This window comes from Schistocerca cancellata, chromosome 5 (genome assembly GCF_023864275.1).
Source record: "Schistocerca cancellata isolate TAMUIC-IGC-003103 chromosome 5, iqSchCanc2.1, whole genome shotgun sequence".
NCBI lineage: Eukaryota > Metazoa > Arthropoda > Insecta > Orthoptera > Acrididae > Schistocerca > Schistocerca cancellata.
The window spans coordinates 547,970,146-547,994,693 of record NC_064630.1 but is presented as its reverse complement, the minus strand read 5'-3'; the positions used below and the strand labels follow the sequence as shown (position 1 = coordinate 547,994,693).

The window sequence follows — 24,548 nt, the reverse complement described above, 5'->3', positions numbered from 1 at the left end:
GATGTACGATACATTTTCATACAATTTACTGTACAAAGCCATTCGAGACATAAAAGAAGGCATTGGGTGGTGGTGATATTTCAATGGAAATGATTAAATTCGGAAGAAAATGACTGAGAAGAAACATATAAAATTGTTCAAAAACGTTTGCGAAGGCAGAAAAGCCGGCCGCGGTGGCCGAGCGGTTCTAGGCGCTTCAGTCCGGAACCGCGTAACAGCTACGGTCGCAGCATCGAATCCTACCTCGGGCATGGATGTGTATGATGTCCTTAGGTTAGTTAGGTTTAAGTAGTTCTAATTTATAGGTGACTGATGACGTCAGATGTAAAGTCCCATAGTGCTCAGAGCCATTTGAACCATTTGAAGGCAGAAAATTCTCCCATAATGGAAAAACGGCTTATTCATTGTCCATGAGACAAAGGACAACAAACACACAAAGAGCAATGGACCTATCAGCGTCCTATCTGTAACGTACAAGATATTCACAAAATTGTCGGTACGCACACACACACACACACACACACACACACACACACAGAGTAACAAGATGGTTTTAGAAGTGAATTATGTGCATGGATGACTGTTGTAAATTACAGAACGGACTAAAGACTGTGAGTTACTTCTTTATATGAGATAGATTTTATGATGTCTTTTGACTAGAATCCAACGAATCTGACAGCCTTTGAGGAATAGGACACTGATTCAGCCTATGTTAATATACTGAGGAATATATAGTACGAGGGCAAAAAATATGGAAACACCAAAAGCGCATTACCATGCCTAATGTGGATGGGAAAACAGTTGCCATTCAAAACAAATTCTAATAGCGCCCGAATGGATAAATACAGCTCCTGTACAGTTTATAAGCGAATCTTATGCTATTCTTCTTGCAAAACAGTGTCAACTTCAGGTAAAGTTGACGGAGGTGGATAGTGATCAAGCACTTCTCTCTCCAATAGTATTGAGGTCTGGTGAATGTGGTGGCGACAATTTACTCTCGTGCTCACAAAAGCAGTCCTGGATGATGCGAACTGTGTGATCCAGGGCTCTGTCTTTGAACACAGCATCACCACTGGGGAACAAACATCCCCATTGTGCGATTGCAGTAAAGAAGAGTATGTCAACCACATCTCTTTTTTGTTGCCCTAAGAGATAAAACGCTACAATTCACCTATTACTACATCTGGTCATTATCGGTTGCTGTTTGCCGACATGCGTAAACGTACTGCTTTGTTTGAAATCTTCGGAATATGTGTTTCATACGGCCTTTTTTTCAGATTAGTATGCCAACTTTTAATATGATTCTATTGCAATTGAGTGCTGATGTTCATTTGCAATGTTTTAAAGCCTATGTATTCAACATATAACAGTGGATGACATATTGTCATGAGAGATCTTTCAACTGCATAAATTTAAAAAGAAAAAAGTTATTGGAACATTCTCAGATGCAATTAGTCACACTTGAAAAGTAGTTTCGATCAAATTTAAAGATAGACTTCAGATCTAATTAATCACGATTTGTGAAAAGTGAAATTTCTTTAAAAAGGAACATGTTCTTTTTATTTGGCTGCTTGCGACTACGTTTCTTTTTAACAAATTGGACTTTTTACAAATCGTTGTTAATGAGATCTGAAGATGACCACTGAACGTGATCGAAACTAGTTACCGATGTCACGTATTACAGCTGAGATTGGCCTGCCGGTGCGGCCGAGCGGTTCTAGGTGCTTCAGTCTGGAACTGTGCGACCGCTACGACCGCAGGTTCGAATCCTGCCTCGGGCATGGATGTGTGTGATGTCCTTAGGTTAGTTAGGTTTAAGTAGTTCTAAGTTTTAGGGGACTGATGACCTCAGATGTTAGGTCCCATAGTGCTCAGAGCAATTTGAACCATTTGAACAGCTGAGATTGTTATAATAAATAAGGCCAAAAATATTAAACATGTGTATGAGGATGGCTGTATGAATCCAGCTCTGATTTTCCTTAAAAAAGTACGGCGAGGTTGTCTCTAGTTTTGCAATTTCGTACTTTCGCAGAAAGCACGAGGAAACCAAATTATGACTCTCTCATCTCAAAGACGTGTGAGAATATCCAACGGTTCTAGGCGCCTCAGTCCGGAACCACGCGGCTATTACGGTCGCAGGTTCGAATCCAGCCTCGGGCGTGGAATTGTGTGATCCTCAGATGTTTAGTCCCAAAGTGCTTAGAGCCATTTGAACTTTTTTTTTTTTTTTTTTTTTTTTAGAATATCCAAGACGGCATGAGCTAGCGTGAACAGTACAATTAACCAAGGAAAAAATACAAAAACAACACTAAAGTCCAGAGAGCAAACGAACTCAGAGAAACTAAAATCTTGATAGACTAAATTGAAGTGGATTGGCTGTTGCTGCAGAGAGAACGTGCTGGGATACATATGCCCAGAGAGTGGCAGAGCTAAACCCTTTGGTTGTTCTACACCTACATCAGTGCTCCGGGAGATACTGATGCTGTGTGGAGAAGGTTACTTTCGCTATTACTAACTGATTCCCCCTTCCCTGTTTCACTCGCGAATGGCGCACTGTCGTATACCACTGACGAGGCCTGAGAGGGAGTGGAAAGACTGCAAGAATGTGCGTCAAAGAACTTACTTGCCAGGAGGTCTCGTGGTAGTCGTCTGCCTTCTGTGCACTTGCTCCGCTGAAAAGAGGGCTGTAGGGTGAGTTAGAATACAGAACTCTGCTGGGATCTCAGGGTGCACTGGATGCAATCACAAATCATTGCATGAGGATACGTACACTGGAACCACCCCTGACACATCAGTTTTATACGCAGTTCTATACACAAAGTCTACTAACTGCCTTCTTAGTAGTGTAATTTCTCATAGTTCCCTGAGTCCAAGTCCCAATATAGCAGAGGCGGGGGCACCAGACCAAGTGTTGACTACATGGAAATGAGTCTAAGTCCCCTTGTGGTTACGCAGTACTGCACTAAAAACTCACAGCATCATAACTCCAGCTAAACCATATCTGACCGACTGACCAGCTGCTCCATCACTGCCATCACTCCCCAACACTATGACGGCTAGCCTTTTTATAGGCGGTAGTGCACCCGGCACCACTTGTTCCAGAAGTTTCCAGTACTCTCGAGCATTGTGCGTGTGTGTCACACTGCAGCACGTGATGCCTACGTGACGAACAGGCCGTACTCTGCTATGTTCGCTGTGTCCAAGGGTTGCGACTTGTTACGGCTCTCGAACCCCGTAATGCAGCATTGTCTGCTCTTGTTAGAAGAGTAAACATTACACATAAGCTACGTCCGGTCACGTCCGCCTCGCTGGTAGCAAGAATTTACTTGATTTTTTAATCCTGTTTTCTATCATTCGCGACAGCATGGGAAGAATAATTGTAGGTAAGCCTCTGTATTAGCGCTAATTGTATAATTTTCTCATCGTGCAAATATCACGAGATGTATGTAGGAGGAAGTAATATGTTGTCCGACTCTTCTCGGAAAGAATTCTCTCGAAATTTCAATAATAAACCTGTCCGTGAGGCACGACGCCACTCTTGTAGCGTCTGAGACTGGAGGTTGTTGAATATCTCTGTAACATCCTTGCGCCACTTAAACGATCCTGTGAAGAAACGCACCGTTTTTTGGATCTTCGCTATCTCTTTTACAAGTCCTAACCGGTAAGTGTCCCAGAATACCGATACTGAAAATCGGTAGAACAAGCTCCTCCAGTCTACGGTTTGGAAGTGTAGAAGAATGTCTTATGGCTATCAGTTGGGGTGCCTTCCACGGCGGCTTGGACGAGGTTAGCAAGGTGCTTGCAAAAAAAGTAGCGCCACCCATGGCTTCGGCATACAGTGATCTCGGTGGTGACAGCGCAAATACCTGTCGGTACCAGTCGATTCCTGTGCAGTAGTCGACCACAGTATTATTGCACTTGAGACTGAGGGCGCTTCGGTCGGCTTATCATGAGTCGGCACATAATCTGGATTGATAGCATATCCAGAACTAAGCTGAAAGCACTGAGAGTGCGATGCGTTGTATGTCCACCTTTGGCGCAGATAATAGCGGCAAGGCGTCGTTGCGTGGAAGCAATGAGGCCTTGACACGTCGGAGGGGAAAGTTGGCAGCACATCTGCACACACAAGTCACCTAATTCCCGTAAATTGGGGGAGGGGGGCGATGAGCTCTGACGCCATGTTCAGTCACATTCCAGATGTGTTCAAATGGTTCAAATCGCTCTGAGCACTATGGGACTTAACATCTGAGGTCATCAGTCCCCTAGAACTTAGAACTACTTAAACCTAACTAACCTAATGACCGTAGCGGTCGGGCGGTTCCAGACTGAAGCGCCTAGAACTGCTCGACCACAGCGGCCGGCCCAGATGTGTTCGATCAGTTTCAGATGTGCCGGATTGGGGGCCAACACATCCGTTGGAAACCGGCACTGTATCCGTCGAACCGCCCCTTCACACTCCTGGCCTTCTGATACGGCGCAGTATGAACGGGTGTTTGTGGTCTGCAACCAGTGTACGATACTCTTTGGCCCTCATGGTTCCTCGCACGACCACCACTGTACTCATGGATGCCAACGTGAATGTTCCCCAGAGCATAATGGAGTCGCCCCCAGCTTGTATCCGCCTCGAAGTACAGGTGTCAAGGAGCTGTTCCCCTGGAAGACGACGGATTCGCGCCCTCCCTTACTTATGATGAAGAAGGTATCGGGATTCGTCAGATCATGCAATGCTCTGCCACTGCGCCACCCATTCATACACCTCCTCCTCCGACTGAAAGCAACGTCCACATACATTTTTCTTCAGGTCGCCAAAGATGTGAATATCACACGCTGAAAGATCTGGGCTGTACCGAGGATACTACAGTGTTTCCCAAACAAATCTCAGAAGCTTAGGATGCGTCCAATTGGCAGTGTGGAGACAGGGGTTATCGTGCAACTGAATGATTCCGTCCAACAGCATTCCTGGGTATTTTGTCTTTACGGTGCGTCGCTGTTTCTCCAGAGTGTTTTCACAGCGCATTCATTGTGGATCTACGCTCGAGGAACTCAACCATCGAAGTTGCATGATAACGCCAGTCTCCACCCTGGCAATCGGACGAAAGCTACGCTTCAGAGATGTGGTTAGGAAACACTGCAGCATCCTCCGTACAGCCCAGATCTTTCACCGTTCTGATTTTCACATCTTTAGTGACCTGGAGAAACACATCCGTGGAAGTCGGTTTCAGTCTGACCAGGAGGTGCATGCGTGGGTCCAGGTGGAGACCCGTCAGCGGCTGACCGTGTTCTAGGAAACAGGAGATGATCGTCTTGTCTCCTGGAAGGATACAAGTCTAAAAGCATCTACATCTACATATATACTGCGCTAGCCACCAAGCGGTGTGTGGCGAAGGGCACAATTCGCGCCAAAGTCATATTTCCCTCCTTCTGTTCCAGACGCGGATCGTGCGAGGGAAAAACGACTGTCTGAACGCCTCAGTAGGAGCTCTTATTTCCCTTATTTTTGAATGGTGATCATTGCGCAATTTGAACGTTGGTGGTAATAATATATGCTCTACATACTCGGTGAAGATCGGATTTCGGAATTTAGTGAGCAGCCCCTTCTGTTTAGCGCGCCGTCTATCTGCAAGTGTGTCCCACTTCAAACTTTCTATGAGACTTGTAACGCTCTCGCTGTAGCTAAATGTACCAGTCACGAATCTTGCCGCTCTTCTTTGGACCTTCTCAATCTCTTGAATCAGACCCAACAGGTAAGGGTCCCACAGAGACGAACTATCGTATTGTAAGCTATTTCCTTTCTTGAAGGACTGCATCGCTTCAGGATTCTACCAATAAACCTCAACCTAGAGTTCGCCTTACCCGTTACTTGTGTAATCTGATCATTCAATTTGAGATCATTTCGAATAGTCACACCCAGATAATTGACGGACGTTACCGCTTCCAAAGACTGGGCATTTATTTTGTACATTTACATTAATGGGGATTTTCGCCTTGTTATACGCAGTAGGTTACACTTACTAATATTGAGAGATAACTGGTTCAAATGGCTCTGAGCACTATGGGACTTGACTTCTGAGGTCATCAGTCCCCTAGAACTTAGAACTACTTAAACCTAACTAACCTAAGGACATCACACACATCCATGCCCGAGGCAGGATTCGAACCTGCGACCGTAGCGGTCACGCGGTTCCGGACTGTAGCGCCTAGAACCGCTCGACCACTCCGGCCGGCCTGAGAGATAGCTGCCAGTCATTACACCACATATTTATTTTCTGCAAATCCTCATTGATTTGTTCACAACTTTGGTGTAATATTACTTTCCTGTAGACTACAGCATCATCGGCAAACAGTCTAAGGCCGCTGTCAATACCATCGGCCAGATCGTTTATGTAAATCGTAAAGAGCAGAGGACCTATTACGCTGCCCTGGGGCACACCTGAAGTTACGCTTGTTTCTGTTGAAGTCACCCCGTCCAGGACGACATACTGTTCCCTGTCTGTTAGAAAACTTTATATCCAACCGCATATGTCATCGGATAGACCGTAAGCGCTCACTTTTTGTAGCAAGCGGCAGTGCGGAACTGAGTCGAACGCCTTTCGAAAGACGAGAAATATGGCATCAACCTGGGAGCCGGTATCTAGAGCCTCTTGTATATCATGCATAAAGAGGGTCTAACAATACTACCACTTCCAAAGTAGGTTAGAAATCAGATTAATAATGTTGCTCACGCAGCATATGTTCGCTTTATCGGGCAACAACAAAGTTATTGACTGTGGATGGTATCGTCAGAATGGAAATAATGAAGTCACTGTAAAAAAGTCATTAATTTTGGCACTTATCTTGAATGGATTCCCACGTAGATTTCGTCGAAGTTGTTACGGCTCATCTTGTTGATTCTAGGATGATTCCACTTTGACTGCTAGAAGGTCCAGATCTGTATTTTGGCAATATTTGAAGACCTAACAAATGCGTTTTTCAGGAAATTCTTAATGATCAAACGATCCCAGATCAGGACAATGGTATGGTAGAAATAATTTTTGACTTGGTGTTCACGGTCCACATTTTTATTAAACTTCTTGTAAATTCACATATATTTCTTCTTAATTGTTACATCATGAAGGAAACAGCTTTGTATCAATGTTCATATATTTAATTTCCACTTTAACCAAACACAAGACTTGACTGTTCTTTCTCAAAGCGAAATAACAACTTAACTTCTGCAAAGTGAAACAAAGACTGCTCTGTGGGCATTCGCGCCAAAACGGTTATAAGTAAGTCAATGATTATGACAGTCTCACAGAAATGAGTACAAATGGTTCAAATGGCTCTGAGCACTATGGGACTTAACATCTGAGGTCATCAGTCCCCTAGAACTTAGAACTACTTAAACCTAACTAACCTAAGGACATCATACACATCCATGCCCGAGGCAGGATTCGAACCTGCGACCGTAGCTGTCTCGCGGTTCCGGACTGAAGCGCCTAGAACCGCTTGGCCACCGCGGCCGGCGAAATGAACACACAGAAGAACCATATCACTGTAATATATCGATACATCTGAGTACCTGTACATTAATAAAACCAAATGTGAATATTGCCACAAAAATATGTCTGTTACTTCGCAGAAAAATAGTACGATATTACTGGTATCGAGAAATGGGGTTGGAGTGCCGTAATCGTCACGTAAATGAAGAACCATTACAAGGGCCAGCTGTGTCTCGCATGACCGCTGTTTCCTAAAACCGTGCTGGTTTCTGCAGATGAGCTTCTCATAGTCTAGAGAAGTCATTATGTCTGAACACAAAATATGTCCCATGATTCTACAGGGTGGCGCAGATGGATCGGGTGGTTTTGAAGTGGACTGTACGTCTGGAGGGGGGGAGCCAGGTGTTCGGCGACTTCGTCCTGTGGTGGGGGGGGACGGGAAGTTTCAGTTGCAGGCTGGCAGTCAGTCGCGATGGCTACGTGGTCCGTTGAGCATCGTGTTTTCGCAGTGGAAGAGTTCATACGCAATAACGAGTCAATTGTTGCTGTGACGCGTGCCTTTCGCCGGCGTTTCAACATCCCACCTCGCGGTAGTGTTCCTAAGCGAGATACGATATTGAGTTGGGTGCATAATTTCCGCACTACTGGTTCATGTGCTCCAAAATGGACGCCTAGACCGCCAACAATAACAACGCCTGAGAACGTGGAGCGTGTGAGACGCGATGTCACTGCGAGCCCACGTCGATCAACGAGACGTCGTGCTCAAGCTCTTGGAATGTCACGTCGGAGCCTTCAAAGGATTCTTAACGAAGAACTGAAATTCCACCCCTATAAAATCCTGTTGGTACAGAAGATTCTCCCAACAGACCATCTTCAAAGGCTTCAGTTTAGCCAACAGATGTTGGAGTTATTGGAAGATGTAAACCTGATTATCGTGATGTCTGACGAGGCTCACTTTCACATTAACGGATACGTAAACAAGCAAAATTGCCGTTACTGGGCCGACACTAACCCAAGAGATCTACACCAACGGCCTCTCCATAGTGACAAAGTGACGGTTTGGTGTGGGGTTTCTAAGGTAGGGATAATTGGTCCTTACTTTTTTGAAAATGAAAGGGAGCAGGCGGTTACTGTTAATTCGCAGCGTTATGTGGACATGATTGAAGATTTTCTTCTCCCACAACTTGAAGAGAACAATTACGACATGGGCAATATGTGGTTCCAACAAGACGGGGCAACTGCACATACCGCTAGGATATCAATGCAAGCTGTACACGCTCTGTTCCCTGGCCGTTTGATTTCCCGTAATGGAGATGTCCATTGGCCCCCTCGCTCACCGGACCTCACGGTATGTGACTTTTTCTTATGGGGCTATTTAAAAGCAAGGGTCTACATGAACAAACCCCGGAGTTGAAGGCAGCAATTCACACCGAAATCACATCAATTCCTGGTGATGTGCTTGAGCGGGCAATGCGGAACGTTAAGGACCGACTCCAAGAATGCGTCGCTCGAGAAGGAGGGCATTTGATGGATGTAATTTTTAAAAACTAACATTACTATTTTTTTGTTAATAAACTTCCATTGTAACTACACGTTTTGCACTTTATTTCAATCCAATACCTTTACAATTGACAGTTTGACAAGTATTTTAAAACCACCCGATCCCTCTGCGCCACCCTGTACAACAAATCGATGTCAGTGAAATTGGCCGGTAATTGTGTGCATTCGATTTTCTATCCTTTTTATAAATTGCTATGACCTGGGCCTTCTTCCAGTCCCTTAGAACTTTCCGCTTTTTCAATGATCTCTGATAGATGATGGATAAGAATGGTGCTATATTTGTAGCATAGTCAACATAAAATCTTACGGGGATACCGTCTGGGCCAGATGCCTTCCTGGCGTCTAAGGGTCTTAGCTGTTATACAATGGTTCAAATGGCTCTGAGCACTAAGCGACTTAACTTCTGAGGTCATCAGTCGCCTAGAACTTAGAACTAATTAAACCTAACTAACCTAAGGACATCACACACATCCATGCCCGAGGGAGGATTCGAACCTGCGACCGTAGCGGTCGCTCTGTTCCAGACTGTAGCACCTAGAACCGCACGGCCACTCCGGCCGGCTGTTATACAATCCCAGATACACTAAACACTATGACAGCCATCCTTGCGTTTGTTCGATAATTGAAAGGGGCATGTGGCGATCAGTTTCGTATGGGACCATTCGATGGTCCCGTAATTGGCGAGTGTTTTATTTTCCGTTGACTGCCCCTTATAATTTCGCGAACGATCGGAGGATGGAAAAAAATAGACTTGCATGTAGATGTAGGAAGACCACATCCATGGTACTTCTATCCTGTTCTCAACGCTTTCCACTTACTTGTTGGGAATCAGTGCACGTATCTGTACAGAGTAGTACAACCTGAAGGGGTGCACGCTTTGGGAGCGGCCGGTGGCGGGTCTGTTTTGCCGCTAGAGTGAGACGGCTGCGGTGTGTGCGAGGCGGCGCCCGGCGGCCGGGCTGTGTGGCCAGCTGTGTGGCGGGCAGATTTGCGGCGGTAACGGTCCGGGCCAGCAGCCGCGGCTGTGGCCACTGGCCAGGGCTACCTCAAGGACAGCCGGCGAGCGCTCCGCCGCGGCCGCCGCCGCTACACCGCGACGCACTCTTCCGGCAGCGCAGCCTCATCCACACAGGTGACAGGGGACACTACACGGTGTGTTTTGATAACAATGACAAAATGTAGCAAATGTCCACACAGTCGTGCACCGTTGCATAGCGTTAGGAGGTACCACAACGTTATCTTCTACATCGACATCTATTCAAATCAGCCGGCCGCGGTGGCCGTGCGGTTCTAGGCGCTGCAGTCCGGACCCGCGGGGCTGCTACGGTTGCAGGTTCGAATCCTGCCTCGGGCATGGATGTGTGTGATGTCCTTAGGTTAGTTAGGTTTAAGTAGTTCTAAGTTCTAGGGGACTGATGACCTAAGATGTTAAGTCCCATAGTGCTCAGAGCCATTTTCGTATTCAAATCATTACATTGTACATATTAACCCACTACCTGAGTACATTGAAAAAAAAATGAAGTCCCATGCTTCTTTACAGAGCGTAGGGTAACGATGCGGGAGACCCGCACCGCCTTACTAGACAAGATCCTAATGGAGGTGGTTTGCCGTTGCCTTCCTCCGACCGTAATGGAGATGAATGATGATGATGAAGACGACACAAGGACACCCAGTCATCTCGAGGCAGGAAAAATCCCTGACCCCGCCGGGAATCTAACCCGGGACCCCGTGCTCGGGAAGCGAGAACGCTACCGCGGACACCTGAGTACATTAGTGGGTCCTAATTTCATACACAGTATTGCAGTTATTTTTCCACACTACAGGTAAATCTTAGATTTTGATCTTACCACTGCAGGGTTCCTATTTCCACTTAATCTACAAAACTTCTGCTACCTGCGGCGTTACAGGTGTGCCAGTGATGCATAAACCTGATGGATGTTGGCCTGGCGCAATGAGCTAATCCCAGTGGGTGTGCCCACTGGCTGGTGACTTGGTATCGCTGCAGTCTATCCTAGAAAACCTTATCCTATCTTGCTACATACTAACCCATTTTAAGTCTAGTGTCACAATTGGTGCGTGTCCTATCCGGTTAAATGTACACCCTCCCGCCCTAGTCCAGAGAAAGTCGGATCCCAGCCGTGAAACGGCTGGCCAAAGTCCAGGCCCGGCGGAACAGGAAAGGTGCACGGGGTCTAAGTTGGTGTGATTTTCACTGGTTGTCCCTTAGAAATTTCTTAAGGACTTTTTTCGAAATATCGCCTGCCAATTTGTTTAAGGCATTGAAGGTGTTGTCATGCCTTAGCAGATGGTACGTGTCGTTATTCGGAAGTTGTTGTCGTAGTTCGTTTGCTACGTCATCGAAGAGGTGGCACTCATACACCACATGTTCTGGCGTGCCTTGCACAGCGCCACAGTCACAGGCGGGTGTAACGTGCTTCTCTAACCGACATACACTCCTGGAAATTGAAATAAGAACACCGTGAATTCATTGTCCCAGGAAGGGGAAACTTTATTGACACATTCCTGGGGTCAGATACATCACATGATCACACTGACAGAACCACAGCCACATAGACACAGGCAACAGAGCATGCACAATGTCGGCACTAGTACAGTGTATATCCACCTTTCGCAGCAATGCAGGCTGCTATTCTCCCATGGAGACGATCGTACAGATGCTGGATGTAGTCCTGTGGAACGACTTGCCATCCCATTTCCACCTGGCGCCTCAGTTGGACCAGCGTTTGTGCTGGACGTGCAGACCGCGTGAGACGACGCTTCATCCAGTCCCAAACATGCTCAATGGGGGACAGATCCGGAGATCTTGCTGGCCAGGGTAGTTGACTTACACCTTCTAGAGCACGTTGGGTGACACGGGATACATGCGGACGTGCATTGTCCTGTTGGAACAGCAAGTTCCCTTGCCGGTCTAGGAATGGTAGAACGATGGGTTCGATGACGGTTTGGATGTACCGTGCACTATTCAGTGTCCCCTCGACGATCACCAGTGGTGTACGGCCAGTGTAGGAGATCGCTCCCTACACCATGATGCCGGGTGTTGGCCCTGTGTGCCTCGGTCGTATGCAGTCCTGATTGTGGCGCTCACCTGCACGGCGCCAAACACGCATACGACCATCATTGGCACCAAGGCAGAAGCGACTCTCATCGCTGAAGACGACACGTCCCCATTCGTCCCTCCATTCACGCCTGTCGCGACACCACTGGAGGCGGGCTGCACGATGTTGGGGCGTGAGCGGGAGACGGCCTAACGGTGTGCGGGACCGTAGCCCAGCTTCATGGAGACGGTTGCGAATGGTCCTCGCCGATACCCCAGGAGCAACAGTGTCCCTAATTTGCTGGGAAGTGGCGGTGCGGTCCCCTACAGCACTGCGTAGGATCCTACGGTCTTGGCGTGCATCCGTGCGTCGCTGCGGTCCGGTCCCAGGTCGACGGGAACGTGCACCTTCCGCCGACCACTGGCGACAACATCGATGTACTGTGGAGACCTCACGCCCCACGTGTTGAGCAATTCGGCGGTACGTTCACCCGGCCTCCCGCATGCCCACTATACGCCCTCGCTCAAAGTCCGTCAACTGCACATACGGTTCACGTCCACGCTGTCGCGGCATGCTACCAGTGTTAAAGACTGCGATGGAGCTCCGTATGCCACGGCAAACTGGCTGACACTGACGGCGGCGGTGCACAAATGCTGCGCAGCTAGCGCCATTCGACGGCCAACACCGCGGTTCCTGGTGTGTCCGCTGTGCCGTGCGTGTGATCATTGCTTGTACAGCCCTCTCGCAGTGTCCGGAGTAAGTATGGTGGGTCTGACACACCGGTGTCAATGTGTTCTTTTTTCCATTTCCAGGAGTGTAGATATGTCGGGTAGGGTCCACGTCCAGTAAGAAAGTGCAGCATTCCTGTCGTAGGCATGAAGTACGTTAGCTTTACTCGTTCCTCTATGTCCGGTAACAGCTCGTAAGTTCTGCGCCCCGTATCCTCGTTGTTCTACTGTTCCTGCCATAGTTCTATCCCTCTCTTTTTAACTGCAGTTTTATCCCCAGCGTAAACCCCAAGTATCTCTATTATGTTATCCCTTTTGTCCTTCTTCGACCAGTACCAGGCGGCCTACTCACGGATTTTAATGTACAGTAGACACGTCCCCATTAGCACAAGAAGCTCCCCTCCACGTGTTGTTCTGTATGCCCCTGCTGAACGCAGGAGCATATTACACTGCACCCTCCTAACGGCCATAGCAGGCATGACCCTCGTGAGTCTGTGTGCCCAGACCCCTAATCCGTATCCTACTATTGATGTTAGAATACTGTTGTGGTTACATCAATACTACGCAAGTCATCTGATAGTATGTGGCGGAAGGTTGCGCTGGTACCACTAACTGATGGCCCTTCCCTATTCCACTCGCGATTGGCGCGTGGGAATAATGTTTAAGATAATTCCTACTTATTGTTCCGCCTCAGTTACATATTTTTAATTATATTACTGTGTCGGTCACTCTGGATCATCTTCAGATCCAGGTACCTGCGCCAGCAACACGTCTTGTCACACATATCAGAGTACTCTATTGAATACTGTTGATGCAAAACAATTCGGGTTGCTGAGGCAAACTACTTAGATCTGAAGATAATCCAGAGAATCGAAACGTGACTATGATTAAAAATGTTGTAACCGAGACGGAACGATAAATGAGAATTATGTTAAACATCAGTACAGTTGCTGAATCTTTCAAGATCATTATGGTGGCTACGGTGTGTATAATGATTGTTAGTAAGCTCTCTTATTTTCTCGAATTTTCTCGCCGTGGTCAATACGCGAGACGTTTCTGGGTGGCGTAATACGTTGTCATACTCTTCCCGGAAGGTAATCTCTCGAAATTTCAACAGTGAACATTTCTGTTATACACGACACCTCTCTTGTAGCGTTTGACAGTGCAGTTTGTTGAACTCGTCTGTAACGCTCTTGCGCCGACTTAAGGATCCCGCAACGAAACGCGCAGCTCTTCAGCTCTTCATTGGGTCATTGGGTCTCTCTCTCTCTCCCTCTCTCTCTCTCTCTCTCTCTCTCTCTCTTCCTCTCTCTTCTACCATCCCAGTCCCAGTAACACACATTAAAAAAATAAAGGGGGGGGGGGGGCATATGACTCGATTTTTGCTTGAATATATGTTATAAAGATATATGTTATAAAGATTTGATTATAAACAAAAATTTAGTACGGACCATATCTTAACAACCCTTATGTTTGCTGGGCAACGGCCTTGCCGCAGTGGATACACTGGTTCCCGTCAGATCACCGAAATTAAGCGCTGTCGAGCGTAGCCAGCACTTGGATGGGTGACCGTCCAGGCAGCCATGTGCTGTTGCCATTTTTCGGGGTGCACTCAGCCTCGTGATGCCCATTAAGGAGCTACTCGACCGATTAGTAGCGGCTCCGGTCAAAGAAAACCAGCGTAACAACCGGCAGAGCGGTGTGCTGAACACACGCCCCTCCTATCCGCATCCTCATCTGAGTGTGACACGGCGGTCGAGTGGTTCCGGTGGGCCACTTGTGGCCTGAAGACGGAGTGCTTATGTTTGCAGATAAATGATTACTAAGTAAACCTGAGGCTCATTTTGGTTGGCAGCCACAGGACTCACATAATGGAAAATAAAAGGTAAAGTACATATGTAATTTAAATAACAATAAAATCCGATGTAAAACATTTGCTAACCTAAATACAATCTGTATGTGTGTATTTCAGAAAAATGAAAGGAAAAAATCCCGCTGGGTATGCACTTTGGTTGTTAAAGAAAAGCAGTAATTATGTATTTGCAAAAAGGTGAATCCAACCTTAATTCGTTGATATTATTTCAATACAGCTCGAAATGTGGGGTGCTTGTTCGATTTGCTTGTTGTCTAGACGAACGTAGAAGTCGAGCAAGGACACAGGGGTTGGGACACTTGTGCGGAGAGTTATTCCTGCAGATCCTGGGGCTCTTGCTAGGATAAGAGGCTTTTTGCAGGTTTTATACAGGAACACTAAGAATTTATTTCCTGTCTAGCAGAGTAGCATAGTGTCCTGTACTCTGCTGTACATCTTCTTTTTCCTGGCCTTTATCCCATATCTTGAAGGGGTTGGCACGTCATTTTTCAGTTTCCTCCTCGGGACGGAATGCGTGTGCCCCATCTGTCTGCTTTTGGTGTTCTCCGGTGCGGACGTGTGTTAACAGTTTTTTAGTATTTGAAAATCGTGTAACTGCAGTGGGATGTGTGTACCAGCCCGTATTCACCTAGTCGGATGTGGGACACCGCCCACAAAACCACACCCAGGCTAGCCGGCACACCACCTCTCCTCGTTAATCTGTCGGGTGAATGCGATCCAGGGCCGGGAATTTTATGTGACAGCCATTCACCGCCTTGTGTCACATTGGGACAAGTGTCTCAACAGCCAGGGTCAGTACTTCTAACATACAGGTGCTGGTTTCGGTAATTATGTCTCTGGCTCGTTTCTTTTTGAACGCCCCTTATATTGAACGACCTTCATCAAAGTCGGAAGCGTGATGGTACGCATTTCTCCTGCTTACACGAGGCATCATAACAACGTTTCACCAGGCAACGCCGTTTAGCTGCTGTTTGTGTTTGCCGGCCAGGGTGGCCGAGCGGTTCTAGGCGCTACAGTCTGGAACCGCGTGACCGCTACGGTCGCAGGTTCGAATCCTGCCTCGGGCATGGCCGGGTGTGACGTCCTTAGGTTAGATAGGTTTAAGTACTTCTAAGTTCTAGGGGACTGATGACCGCAGATGTTAAGTCCCATAGTGCTCAGAGCCATTTGAACCCATTTTGCTGTTTGTGTATGAGATATCGGTTGGAAACTTTCCTCATGTCAGCACGTTGTAAGTGTCGCCACCGGCGCCAATCTTGTGTGAATGCTCCGAAAAGCTAATCATTTGCATATCACAGCATCTTCTTCCTGTCGGTTAAATTTCGTGTCTGTAGCACGTCATCTTCGTGGTGTAGCAATTTTAATGACCAGTGGTGTACCTTTTACAGTTATGCAGTGTAATAATAGTGCGTAGAATTGTAACATTACTATGAGAATTTCATTCAAATCGATTACCAATTCGTCGTGACTTCTTTTTGCTCTGGCGTGCATATGAAGGTTTGTCTTCAAGGGGAATCATCTAAACCTGTTTATGGTTTGTACAGAACCTCCTCTCTCACTTAATACAGTTCGGAAATGATCTGCTGGATTTAAACCTAGACATTCTTTTCTCGAATCTGATAGACAGTAAGAACGTTCCAAAATTGCAGCCACAGACGAAAACATGAATAAAATGCGTAGTATGGAAATGAATAAATAACTATTAATAACGTATAAAATTGGTGCCACAAAAGATATAGTAAAGGGAAAAGTACGTTACGCTTTACATGAAGAATTATCTATAAGTAAGCTGTGAGCTAATTGTATGCAACATTAGTTGAATACTGACCAAAAACAGACATGAAAACAAAGTTCTGAGCAGTATTTTGGTGGTTGTGAGCAGACTTAAACTGACTTTCTACGCCGACTTGATTCTGTAGTGGCTAGAAGCTTGGCTCTGCGATTAAGTAGTGAACCGATTTCACTAGTCAGAAAAGTTAAGATTAATATTTTCTATGATTCAAAATAAAATATTCGCGTTGCCTATCTTGCAAAACGATCAAATGGATGATTCCCACGAATCTCCCGCGTATCTAACGCACAACCACTAGACATGTGACTTGACGGGCGAGTAATATTTGTACCAGTGATACCAGCTGTCATGCATCACACTGATGTCTTGAACAAAGTATCAATGAGAGCAATAGATTTTCTGTTAATAATGCTCCATACGAGAGACCTGTAAATACTAGCCTGTAATTTTATTTTTAATTTGCGCAACGGAATCAATACTGTGACCAACTATCCCAGAGACATGACATCACTGCCATACTGATTAAGCTCTAGCCAAACCACAGTGCAAAATTTTAACTCCAGGGTTTCATCATACTACAATTTTCACGTGGCTATTGCATATAATTAGCTTATGGATGAACAATGAACCGGTGATTGATGGCGGGAATAAAATGGCTACTGACTAAAAAAACCCTCCGCCACACACCGTCAGGTGGCTTGCGGAGTATGGATGTAGATGTATTCAAAAGAAGTCATAAATTATATGTATGCGTTCGTTAACGGTCATTATTAAGTCTTCAGTGGTATGTTACATACCAAATTAAGCACAAAATGTCCTGTTTCATACCCTTTTGCAATCGTAACGTTTACGAGGTTTTAGTGATCTAGGGTTAAGAAGGTGTTGAAATACGCGTGGCAGGCAACATGCAACATCTTAGTAAAGCGTGAGACCAGGCGCTTAGATCGGCCGACAGCAACTTCCGCGTCCGACGGGAGCGGTAGAAGCTCTGAGTGACCGGGCCGACATTCGGCGATCTCGTCCCCCACCACTCCTCATGATACGCAGTTCGAGAGGACAGCGAGGGAAGAAGTGGGAAGCGATAATAATATAAAGGAATTGCCATGTACTGAAGACGTTCTTTCTACAAGTGTCAGCTGAGCATTACAGTTATACCCGTCTCAAATGCAATGCCACGCAGGCGATATAGCGAAATAATTTTGTTGCCAGAGTTCATTTCGCTTCATGGATTACATGGTGATACATATATTGAGATTTGTGGTCATCTCTTTGAAGATATGGTGCAACGTAAGTTCTTGCTATAAGATATATGTTAATTATGCGAAACCTGAAACGTGTATAATTTTGACTCTACAGGTTTGGGACATTCTGTACTAATTGCCTTTGGTAGGGCATTGCACAGTGTGTGGTGCACGTGCTGCTCTACTTCGCCTCTCTCTCTTCATGTAGCATTCGCGAACGCTGCGCGAGAAAACTAATTTCAAGATAAAAATGTTTTCATTGATTCATTTAGGAAGTTGAGTCAAACTACATGAACCAGTGACAAAACGTCCAGCTTTTCTTTGAACGCCGGCCGGGGTGGCCGAGCGGTTCTAGGCGCTATAGTCTGGAACCGCACGACCGCTACGGTCGCAGGTTCGAATCCTGCCTCGGGCATGGATGTGTGTGATGTCCTTAGGTTAGTTAGGTTTACGTAGTTCTAAGTTGTAGGGGACTGATGACCTCAGAAGTAGAGTCCCATAGTACTCAGAACCATTTGAACCATTTTTTTTTCTTTGAACCTTCTCTGTCTGTAAGGATAACAAGTCCAGCAAGAGCTGTGAAAAAATAAACCACAGAATTAGATTCTGGTATACTTATCAATATCTTTTCGAATTAATCTCATCCTGGCATCTGTAAGGAATGAGGTTTGAACCCCATCTGGCCATCCATTTCTACTGTTTATGTTTTTTCCTAAACTTAAAGGTAAATCATGGGATGCTTCCTCCGATTTTCATTCCCATTCTTGTCCATTCTCATCTTGTGCTCCACCTCCAATGATGTCGTCGACTGGGCGCTAAACCCTAAACTTGTTTCGTTGCTTACTCGCATGACTCCTTTCTCGACATCTAAATTCACATCGCACACGGTGAGAACAGTGTCACAACTCAAAAATGCAATATTTGAGAAAAATCGACTTAGTGAAATCTGTAAATGCATACTAAAATAGTGTATCATTCCTTTAAATTTCATATGAGTATTTTTGGCAGTTAATTCAATTATATTCTACACAGAAGTGATACTGAATTGTGGTTCTTTTCTTGTCGAATGTGATGTATCGTCAGGTAATTACTAATCAGTACAGTTAGTTGCGTTAGTTTTCTTGCTTTTCTAGAAACGTTTCTTGTTATGATCCTACATTAGTATTTTTGCCTCTTTTGCCCTCCAAACAACATATTTTTTTTACTCACTGTAATGTTCTACGACATTTGAATCTGCATCAGGCAAAATTAGTACCAAGCCAGAAGAAGAAATAAAAAAAAAAAAAAAAACAAGTTGAAATTGATTTAATAGAAAAATACAAAACGCAAAATTATAATTTACGAAAATTATGAAAATAAGGAACATCAAATTAGGTACAATGTAAGGATCACAGTTTACGAAAACATAAAATCATGAATGGGCTTTTATAATGCAGGAATATATTTCGCCGAGAAAATGGATTCTCTATAGAAGAAATTCCCACATTTTTCATGTACGCTGCAACACAATGCTTTGCAGAGACGTTAAATTGTTATCTACTGGTACTGTTGACGATGATCTGCACATATTCTTTTTGTCTGTACGTGGTTTTTACAAAAAGAATGCCTGGTTACTCTCTCCACTTTGAGTTCTCTTATGTGACATCTATGTCATTTATGCTCGCACTTGTGATTCCCGTACAGCTAGGGACAAACTTTTTTTTTTATTATCCTCATTTTATCCATTGTGGCATCTGTATCCTTGATCATTACAACGTCTGTGTTTATGATGTTTCTGTATCGTACACACACAGGTTTCGACGATTACAGCTGTTGTAAATATTACGAAATTTCGAAATACTTAAAACAGTTGTAATCGTTAAAACAGAGTATGTTCCATCAGAGATACGTGTATATCTGAAGAGCACTGTTCAAATGGTTCAAATGGCTCTGAGCACTATGGGACTTAACATCTGAGGTCATCAGTCCCCTAGAACTTAGAACTACTTAAACCTAACTAACCTAAGGATATCACACACATCCATGCCCCAGGCAGCATTCGAACCTGCGACCGTAGCGGTCGCGCGGTTCCAGACTGAAGCGCCTTTAACCGCGTGGCCACACTGGCCGGCGAAGAGCACTGTAATGTAAGATAGAGACACTGTATAAACACAGATATTGTAATAATTAATGATATTAGAAAGTACATTCAACTTACATTGTAAATGAAAAGGGTAACAACTACGAATGTGCCGTTTTGTTGAATGACACCGCGCAGGATTAGCCGAGCGGTCTCAGGCGCCGCAGTCGTGGACTGTGAGGCTGGTCCCGGCGGCGGTTCGAATCCTCCCTCGGGCATGGGTGTGTGTGTTTCTCCTTAGGATAATTTGGGTTAAGTAGTGTGTAAGCTTAGGGACAGGTGACCTTAGCACTTAAGTCCCATAAGATTTCACACACATTTGAACATTTTTTTTTTCTTGAATGACCCGTGTACACCCTCCTGTAGCAACGCTACACTTTTATTTTTGGGCCAAATCGTAAGTAGCCTGCTACAAAAGTGACAGCTGCCCTCCAGTGGACAAGTTTCGAGATAGAGATGTGACGTTTATCGTGCCCATCCGGGCACCCCACACGTATTTTTCACTGACATAAACGAAAAATTCACGTCTGTCACTTTTCTTGCCGGGGTGCTGTACCATTCTGTGTTAAATAACTGCAGATAATGCCTCATGGCTTCTTTTTTTTTGCCTATGATTTATTACCAGCAGCGTTGTCAAACAGTTCAGGCTCCCCTAGTCCTCTGTAGCTGAGTGGTCACCGCGGCTAACTGTTGTGCAGAAAATCCAGGTTTGGTTTTCGGTACTGCGAGGAATTTTTCCTTGGTGAAAGCTGGAAAAGTGTTCACTGAGCCTCGTGATGCCAATCGAGGAGCTAGTTTACCGACAAGTAATGGCACCAGGTCTGATAAACCGACAATGAACCCTTCAACATCGGAGCCAGAGGCAGAGGTAGAGAATGACCCGCCAATTAAGTCTGTCCTGATCTGCCAGTCTGTGGCCAGTATGCGGATATTGTATATCAGGATCTGCTCGTCAACTTAGGCGCAACACACTGTTGGTTAGTTGATTCGGGAAGAGGGGACCAAACAGAGAGGTCATCGGTCCCGTCGGATTAGGGAAGTATGGGGAAAGAAGTCGTCCGTGCCCTTGCAAAGAAACCGTCCCGGCATTTGCCTGAAGCGATTTAGGGAAATCACCTAAAACCTAAATCGGGATGGCCGGACGTGGGTCTGAACCGTCGTCCACCCGAATGCGAGTTCAGAGTGCTAATCACTGCGCCACCTGTACTTCCTTACACTGCTTTCAGGCTAAAGTTTCCGCCCCAACTGCCAATCGCCTGAAAGTCTTTGTGTACTTAGCAGCAGTAATAATTTAGTCGACTTTGGTATTATTAGAGATGGAGTAATAGTCAATCGCAGAAGTGTAGAATCAGGAACGTTTTAGGATTCGCCTGAAACGATTCAAGAAGTACGTAAAAATCCGTCTTTTCCAAAATGTGAGCAGTGCCTGAACAGTTCAACCACCTCTTTTGAGATTTAAAACAACTGTAGAGATTGACTTCGTTGAGTAATAAACGAGGTGATGTTTTGTCCTGTTTCTGTACATGCAACACAGCTAAAGTACAAAAAGTGATTAAAAACAAGGAGAAATCAAGTTTCTCGCAAAATGTAATGTTCAATGCGCTAATACGGATATTGTTTTCTGCAGAATGCACAAATGCAGAATACAATGAGGTAACAAAACTTCTGGGATAACGATACGCACATATACGGACGGGGGCAGTATCGCATACACAAGGTATAAATGGGCAGTGCATTGGTGCAACTATCATTTGTACTGAGATGATTCATGTGAAAAGGTTTCCGACGTTATATGGTCATTAGATAGGAATTACAGACTTCGAACGCGGAATGGTAATTGGAGCTAGACGCATGGGACAATCCGTTTCGGAAATCATTAGAGAATTCAATATTACGCGATCCACAGTGTCAGAAGTGTGCCGAAAATACCAAACTTTAGGCATTATCTCTCACCTCGGACAACGCAGTGGCCGTCTGCCTTCACTGAACGAACGAGAGCAGCGGCGTTTGAATAGAGTTGTCAGTGTTAACATACAAGCAACACTACTTAAAATAACCGCAGAATTCAGTGTGGGACGTAAAATGACCGTATCCGTTAGGACAGCGCTGCGAAATTTGGCGTTAATGGGCTATGGCAGCAGACGACCGACGCGAGTGCCTTTCCTAATAGCACAACATCGCCTTCAGCGCCTCTCCTGAGCTCGTGACCCTAACGGTTGGACCCTCGACGACTAAAAAACAGTGGCCTGGTCAGATGAGTCCCGATTTTAGACGGTAAGAACTGGTGGTAGGGTTCGCGTGTGGCGCAGACCCTGCGAAACCATTGACCCGTCAGCAAGGCACTATGCATGCTCGTAGTGGTTTCATAATGATATGGGCTCTGTTTACTTGGAATGGACGGGCTCCTCTGATCCAACTAAACCAATAATTCACTGGAAATGGCTATGTTCGGCTACCTGGAGACCGTTTGCAGCCATTCAGGGACCTCATGTTCCCAAACAACGGCGGAATTTTTTACGGATGACAAAGCGCAATGTCGCCGGACGACAATTGTTCGCGATTGTTTTGAAGAGCATTCTGGACAATTCACGCGATTGATTTGGCCATCTGTCGAATATTTATGGGACATAATCAAGAGGTCAGTTCGTGCACAACCCTGCACCGTCAATACTTTCGCAATTACGGACGGCTGTAGGATCAGCATGGCTCAGTATTTCTGCAGGGGATTTGCGACGACTTGTTGAGTCCATACCACGTCGAGTTGCTGCACTACGCCTGCAAAAGGAGGTCCGACGCGATTTTGTCACCTCAGTGTAGGACAACGTTCTTTCGAATTCAGAAAGAGCCTGGAGACGTATATTATACTCACAATTTAATAGTTTGGTTTACTTCTCTAGATGCTATGTCCTCCAGACGTGTCTCGGATAATAAAACTGTTTCTGTCTCTTTGCTGCACAAAATAGGGTAAACCTTAAAACATAGTGCTCAAGGGCTGTTGTGTGTGCATATAATAATTAATAATAAGGAATCATAATATAACACAAGAGACCACTAAAGAGCACATTTATTGGCGACAGACGTATTGTAACAAATGGTTCAAATGGCTCTGAGCACTATGGGACTTAACTTCTGCGGTCATCAGTCCCCTAGAACTTAGAACTACTTAAACCTAACTAACCTAAGGACATCACACACATCCATGCCCGAGGCAGGATTCAAACCTGCGACCGTAGCAGTCCCGCGGCTCCGGACTGCGCGCCTAGACGTATTGTAACAGCTATTAGTATTAAATGATTACTGCTGTTTTCGTAAGACCTTGTCTCTTGAGCCTCTACTGTAGATCTCGAAATGTTAATATTTAATGGAAATGGAAATGAGCGTTTGACGTCATTGGCCGGGAGACCCGTTACGGGGCAGGTCCGGCCGCCTTGGTGCTGGTCATTACATTCGACGCCACACTGGGCGACCTGCGCACCGTATGGGGATGAAATGATGATGAAGACAACACAACACCCAGTCCCTGAGCGGAGAAAGTCCCCGACCCAGCCGGGAATCGAACTCGGGCCCATTAGGATGGCAGTCCGTCACGCTGACCATTCCGCTATCAGGGCAGACTACTATTTAATAAGAGACTGTTACAGGCGTCACACTTGGAAATTCAACCCAATCATATCAAGACTTAAGTGATTTACTAAGGCTCAGGAAGGTGTCCATTACACAGGAACATTCATTTTTTCGTACTTTCGTGCATCCACAAAAGAACAGCTTTCAATGAAGTTCAGTTTAAGAGGAGCCTAAAAGTTTTATTGATTACATTTGTGGTTTCTTCCGTCTCTTCTTGGCAGAAAAATTTCATACAAGGTTAAAAACAAAGAAACTTTTCGCACTACTAATATTTATTTATTTCGAAACGTTTTTCGGCTTATTGGATCATCTTTGGAAAACAAGTGACTACCGTCCACAAGAGAAAGTAGAGTGTCGGAAAACAAACATTGGAAACAAAAATACTTTCAAGAGATTACAATGAAATGAATAACCCTAGCTGCATACAGGCGTTGTTATAGGTCAATGGGGACAGTTTAAAATGTGTGCGCCGACCGGGACTCGAACCCGGGAACTCCTGCTTACATGGCAGACGCTCTATCCATTTTTTTTCCTTCGTTGTTGATCGTTGGGTTTGGTCGTTGCGGACGTCACATAATATCCGTTAAAGTTCGTTTGTTGATCCTTCCACTCAGTTTTTTTTTTATTACAGAGGCCAACCGGCTCTCTGGCCGAACACGCTGAGCTACCGTGCCGGCATCCATCTGAGCCACCGAGGACACAGAGGATAGTGCGACTGCAGGGACTTGATCTATGGCACGCCTCCCGTGAGACATGTCCGGAAGAACAGATACCATCTTCATATATATACTTTCAAGAGAATCAGAATCTTCCGTAGTGTCATTAGGTGATAAATGTCAAATCGAGCAGCCATCATTTATTTTATGCACCAATGACATTTAACTACAGTATTGAATTACGATACACAATATGGATAGTAATAAACACAGTATTAATGTCTGAAAGCCTTATGAACATAATACTGAAGCTTGAGAGAAGAAACGGAGTAAAGTATATGACAAATCTTCTGTGTTACAAGTCTGTGGGTATGAACGTGATCATTGGAATTGAGGTCTGAGAGTGCGTGGCTGGTTGACT

General features: G+C 45.4%; 1 protein-coding gene and 1 pseudogene across 1 annotated transcript in view; one reads left to right on the top strand and one right to left on the bottom strand.

The window, feature by feature from the left end:
• Window positions 1–24,548, bottom strand: part of LOC126189010 (LIX1-like protein) — a 326,396-nt gene that overhangs the window by 84,802 nt on the left and 217,046 nt on the right. The window lies entirely within an intron of this gene.
• Window positions 14,302–14,419, top strand: LOC126189413 (5S ribosomal RNA; annotated as a pseudogene).